This window comes from Schistocerca americana, chromosome 2 (assembly GCF_021461395.2).
Source record: "Schistocerca americana isolate TAMUIC-IGC-003095 chromosome 2, iqSchAmer2.1, whole genome shotgun sequence".
Lineage (NCBI taxonomy): Eukaryota > Metazoa > Arthropoda > Insecta > Orthoptera > Acrididae > Schistocerca > Schistocerca americana.
In genome coordinates, this window is record NC_060120.1 from 422,577,772 (window position 1) to 422,584,010 (window position 6,239).

General features: G+C 46.4%; 1 pseudogene; it reads right to left on the reverse strand.

Moving 5' to 3' along the window:
- Positions 1 to 5,530: 5,530 nt before the first annotated feature.
- LOC124596698 lies at positions 5,531 to 5,707 on the reverse strand (annotated as a pseudogene).
- Positions 5,708 to 6,239: the final 532 nt, after the last annotated feature.

Below are 6,239 nucleotides of genomic sequence, written 5' to 3' on the forward strand. Positions count from 1 at the left end.
CCTGAGACCGGAGCAATTCGGTTTCAGGAATCACCACTCAACAACACAACAACTCCTCCGCGTCGTTGAATACATAACACACGGATACAACACAAGCAAGGCAACTGGGGCGGTGTTCCTGGACATCGAAAAGGCTTTCGATCGTCTATGGCACAACGGCCTAATACGCAAACTCAGTGACGCAGGGTTCCCCGACGGGCTCGTACGTCTCATACACTCATATCTCATGGACAGGAGTTTCAACACTGACGTGCAGGGCAAACAATCGACACGACATGGTATACAGGCAGGAGTACCCCAAGGAAGTATCCTAGGGCCCTTACTGTTTAACCTCTACATCAACGACCTCCCAGCTACACATAACACGACGGTAGCAATCTACGCGGATGACACTGCCATCCTTGCGCAAGATTGGAAGCCGTCTAACATTAACTCACGACTACAGACCGCACTCAGAACGGCGGAGCCTTGGCTGGTGAAATGGCGTGTTAGAGTAAACGTCGACAAGTGCGAGGCCGTTCTGTTCACTAGAAGACCGAAGCAACTACGCAAACATCAGCACTGCAACCCAATAACACTACACACACGCCCAATACGTTTCCGCGAGAAGGTCAAATACCTCGGTGTCTGGCTGGACAGGAAACTACTCTGGGGGGACCACATTCAACACGTGACGAACAAAGCTAACGCGAGGCTCAAACAACTCTACCCTATGCTTAACAGGCGTAGCACACTAAACAGGAGGGTGTCTAGGTCCATGTACATGACACTTATTAGACCCCTGATGACGTACGCAGCCCCTGTCTGGGGATACGCTGCACCAACTCGCCTGCGCCGTCTGCAGCTCATACAGAACAAAGTACTCAAAATCATAAGCAACGCTCCGCGCTACACACGCATCGCGGACCTTCACCGGGAATACCGGCTAGATACTATCTTGCAGGTATTCCAAAAACTCTCCACACGACTGTACAATAACACGAGACACTCGCGCAACCCGTTTATCCTTTCTCTGGGTAACTACGACCACAACCATAGATGGAAGCATAACAGACCAAAGACATTACTGGCTAGGAACTGAACATCTATGGTCTATAGAACGCTAACACGCAGTACTGGCGAGCCCCTGCAACACAGTTATTACTGAAAACCCAGATGTGCGACTAGCCGAAAAACAGGCAACCGCAGGGAAACCGTACTGTACACAGCACGCAAACCAGCCACACACACCCCCCTACACAGTCCGTGAGCCGATCTATGACCGATCGCCCACTAATCCACAACGACCTTGAACTGTTGCAGGGACGCAGCAACTGCAGCAAGCGCCGCAACAAGCTCCAACAACGACAAAGGTAACGATGCACGATACCTCGAACTAACACAACCACACCTTGCATGCACTGTCGCAGATAGCAAGCCGCTACTGCCCTTACTACCCGTCCTACTGTCGCAGAGGTTTTTTTCCCTTGGCGCTGGCCTTGGCACTTTTTTTCCTCTGCTCTTACAACCGCTACCCTTCGATCGCTTTCGACCACTTCTATCTCCTGATGGACCATGTTAATGAGTAGTCTTACCCAGACGCATGGATAACATCACAGCCTGCATCCTGTGACGCCTTGATTCAAAACTAACATGCATACGGAGGTGACAGTAGAACTTTTGTGTTGGTCACAACGTTGGTGCGGGCGTGGAGGGGCCCCATCCTAATAAAACCTCATTACAGATCGATTCGTTTGGCCAGGAATGAAGGAAGACAGCCGTGAGCAGGTATAATGCTGTTTACAATGTCAGCGTTGCAAGGTCAGCTGCCATGCTCATGCGCCGATCGGCAAATTCCCCGAAACCAACACTATTTGACTCACATGCACTTACACGTCGTGGGACCACTAACTCCTTCGAACGGTCAACGGTACCTACTGACAATGACTGACCGATTCACCCGTTGGCCGGAAGCGGCACCTGTGGACAGTATCTCCGCGGAAACTTTGCCGCATACCTTCTCGCTAAACTGGGTATAACATTTCAGCTGCCCTCTGCACTATCGTCTGGACATTGCCACTGATCGTGACTAGCAGTTGAATCGTAATTGTTCGCCAAGCTGGCAGCATTCTGTGGCATGAATCAGCACAAAACAACCAAGTACCACCAGGCCACCAACGGAATAAAGGGGCTTTGGCACTGAAGACTAAATGCAGCTCTAATGTGCCACACCGCCTGTTGGGCAGAAGCTCTGCCCAAAATCCTACTTGGCTTATGGAACGTGTACAAATCCGATGTGGACGGTTCCTCAGCAGAACTGGCGTGCAGAATGTCGCTGCGACAGCCTGGCGAAATTTTAGATGTGGCTCCGCAGCTGATACAGACCCATCTGCCTCAGTCGGTCGACTTAGAGATCATGTGAAGAAAATCCGATCTCCACAGCTCTCCAAATTGGAAATTGATGCCACGTTTGTCCACAAAGAACTCAGAACGTGCACACACGTGATGCTACGTACTGGTGGCGTCAAACCGGCCCTACAACCACCATACATCGGGCCGCGTCGTGTCATCAAGAGGGGGGTCGCATCCTAACACTGTAGTTAACGGCAAGCAACCTGCCATCATAACAGACAGGGTGAAGCCGGCGAACTTCAGAGAACCGAGACTCGACACACATAGCTTCACCCGGCACCTCTTCCAGCAACACCGAACTTCGGCAACAACACCGCGCACGGTGTCAGCTCCGGGAGACCACCGCACCACGATATTTGGTCGACGCGTCCACTTTCCGGTGCGCTTCCTGGATGGAGCTCCGCTTCCGCCGACGGCGCTGTTTTAACGACCGCGGTCAGCAGTTCTGTACAGCGTCCTGCGTGAGCGTTTGACGCGTGTGGCGTGCCGCCAGTGTTTGATTTCGCGCTGTCAAATTAATCTGCGCCGGCCGACAGGAGCGCTGTGTTTTGTCTACAAGCTCCGTGCCCTTCATTCTCAGTTCATAACAATTTATATGTATGTTCATGATTACTATACGTTTGGTTCTTGGTTGTGCATAGCCCATACTAACGAGTCAAAAAGAGGCTTATTCCTTCTCTTTCGAGTTTGTCTTCGTGAACACTGCGTGTAAAACAAGTTGTGTATTATTTGGTCTACGAACGAATAAAATCGTTGTCTTCCCAGCAAAGACTATATCGTCAGTGCGTTGTTTATTTTTATCTTAACTGGCAGGCTAACCGGTCGGATGGGCCAGATTCACACTTACGGCCAAAAGTCTATGCCACAAAAATGGTTCAAATGGCTCTGAGGACTATGGGACTTAACATCTGAGGTCATCAGTCCCCTAGAACTTAGAACTACTTAAACCTAACTAACCTAAGGACATCACACTCATCCACGCCCGAGGCAGGATTCGAACCTGCGACCGTAGCGGTCGCACGGTTCCAGACTGAGGCGCCTAGAACCGCTCGGCCACAAGTCTATACCACGCTTTGTGATTTAACAATCCCTAGTTGCTTAGTTAGTTTCATATTACATGTACGAGAAACGATAAATGTCAATGATGTGGAAAGAATCATTTTGTACTAAGAACATTTTTTTCTAAATATGCCTCCATACTGAAATTTATTAGCTTCTTCTTGTTTTTTAATTATAGATAGATGTCAGTCAGTAATTCCTACCCATCACCATTTACACATTACTGTAACAGACAGTCTTCCGCGGAACAGAAGAGGACAAAGAGGAACGTTTTCAGTTTACAAAATAATTGGAAAGCCACGATCGCTTCAATATCGTTTACTAGATGCCCGGTTTCAACACTCTGAAGGAGCCATCATCGGATCTAAAACGTGGATTAGCACTTCAGAGTGCTGAAACCGGGCATCTAGCAAACGATATTGAAGCGATCGTGGCTTTTCAATTATTTTAAAAACAGAGAGATCGCTCCACGACACACCAAGAGCGTTTTCAGTTTAGTTTCAGATTTTCCTTTTGTGTCTGTTAGGCATTTTATATTATGGGTTATGTGACCAACACTTTTTGTTGCAGCATTGTCAACCCCTGTTTGTGCTACAGGCAACCTTAGTGTGGCGTAATGAATGTTCTTTTCCTTCAGGTATTGTAATCATGTACATCATTGTCCCTGTTGAAGTGCAACGGATTATTTACAACAAATTTGGGAAGGGAATAACTCTATTGCGAAGCGGATAGCTTGCTACTCACAAGCCGAGCAGCAGGCAGACGCCACCCAAAATGTGTTGACCTAAGTTTTCGCCCAATGTCTACAGAAAGGAAGCAAATCACGCACCCACTAATTCATGCACAAAACTCATACACACATGACTGCTTTCTCTGGCTTTTTCAGCCAGAATCTTTTTTAAAAAGGGAGAAAATGTGAACGTTGAATAATTATCTGCTGGAAGAAGTTAGGGCATGAGATGCTGCATCAACAATCAACGCGGTCACGTAGCCGCGTGTTGTCCGGGGTCGAGATCGTTCATACAGCGTGACTCGAATGTCGGGGCGTTTGCGGTTTGAATGGCAATCAAAAACATAGGAAAGAATAACAGTAAACAGCACAATCATAATAAATGAATACAAAACAAAATATTGCTTGTACCTACCACTGAAACGTGATTCCTTTAAACTTCAGATTACAATAGGATCGATTAGTACACCCGTAAGTGACGTAAGCTGGCAGTATTGATAAACAATTACGTCTCCACACAATCAAAAGTGGTGATGCTATTTGGGATACGATGGTAAATGTCGATACGAGATCCCTAAGTGTCGAGGCTGGGCACGGGCGCGTCAGAGTGAAATCACGGGGAGGTATCGTCGCGGTGAACGATGGGAGTAGAGAACCCAACGTGTTCGGCTATGTAAGATGGTTGCAACACGCTTCAAGTTCATGGCGTAATAAGAACTTTCTTGCATTTCACCCGTTTAATTTCTCCTCCCAACGTGTTCGGCTATGTAAGATGGTTGCAACACGCTTGAAATTCATGACGTAATAAGAACTTTCTTGCATTTCACCCGTTTAATTTCTCCTCCTTTTTTTTTTTTTTTTTTTTTTTTTTTTTCATACAAGGTTCACACAATTCCGATGTTACCAATTGCCATATTGTCAGTAGCATAGAACATTCTACTCTAGTGATGCCCAGAAGGCCAATGTCAAATCTTGGGTATAGTCAAGTCAAGGGTAGTTTGAAAGTCCGAGAGACAAAGATCCAGGGGTAAACTCAGGCAATTCCTGGACGAGGTGTCAACCCGGAACACCTTTTGATAACCATGAACCATTGCAACTTTCAGAAATCTAGCAAAAGTAGTGGTATATGTCCGGTCAGATTCCGCCAGGCGATGCTTTTTTTTCTTTTTTCCATTTTTTCCTCTTTTTTTCTTTCATTTTTTTATCTGTTGTTTTTTCTTTTTTTCTTTTTTCTTTTTTTTCTTTTTTTGCATTTTCTTTTTTTTTCTTTTTTTTCGACAAGTTTTGCTACCAGCGGAATATCTGATCACTGCAGAATATCAACCCACTTCAGGCTGTGTTTTAATTAATTATAGGTGGGCCGATCCCGGCGGTACTGCAATGCCGGGCCAAACCGCGACAGAGGTGGAGCAAGCCCCTAGCACTCCGTCATGAGCCAAAAATGAGTTTAATATTCTGGTCCTGCGATGCAGGACGTATCAGATATTAAGTTGATAAGAACAGATATTACACTTTTTTTTATGGGCTTCCTTCCTCCCCTATAGCCCTACCTTTTCCTCTCCAAAAATGCCGCCATCCTCTAGTGTCGACGCATCACGTAAAGCAAGGTGCTGTTAGTAGCAAGACTTATTGCCGTAAACCGAAAATAAAAGCGGAGGCATACTCTGCTATGCCTCAGGGGGCGACGACACACTACTCAGAAATACACCTCTCTCTGCAGGTGTGAAGCAAGTGATGAGTTTAGAAACTAAAAAGGAAGAAATAAATAAAGACGGAAATGAAGGCAAAATAAAAAACAGGGACGGCAGCACACACAAATGAAAACGAAACTGGCGAGATAATCCCATCGCCCATAGAATTAACGAAGTAATAATCCTCTAAGATAGATTACATGTTTTCTAATGTCCCAATAATTTTCCATACAAGGTTCACACAATTCCCATATTACCAATTGCCATATCATCAGTATCATAGAACAGTCTACTCTAGTGATGCCAAGAAGGCCAATGCCAAATCTTGGGTATAGGCAAGTCAAGGGTAGTTTGAAAGCCCGAGTGAC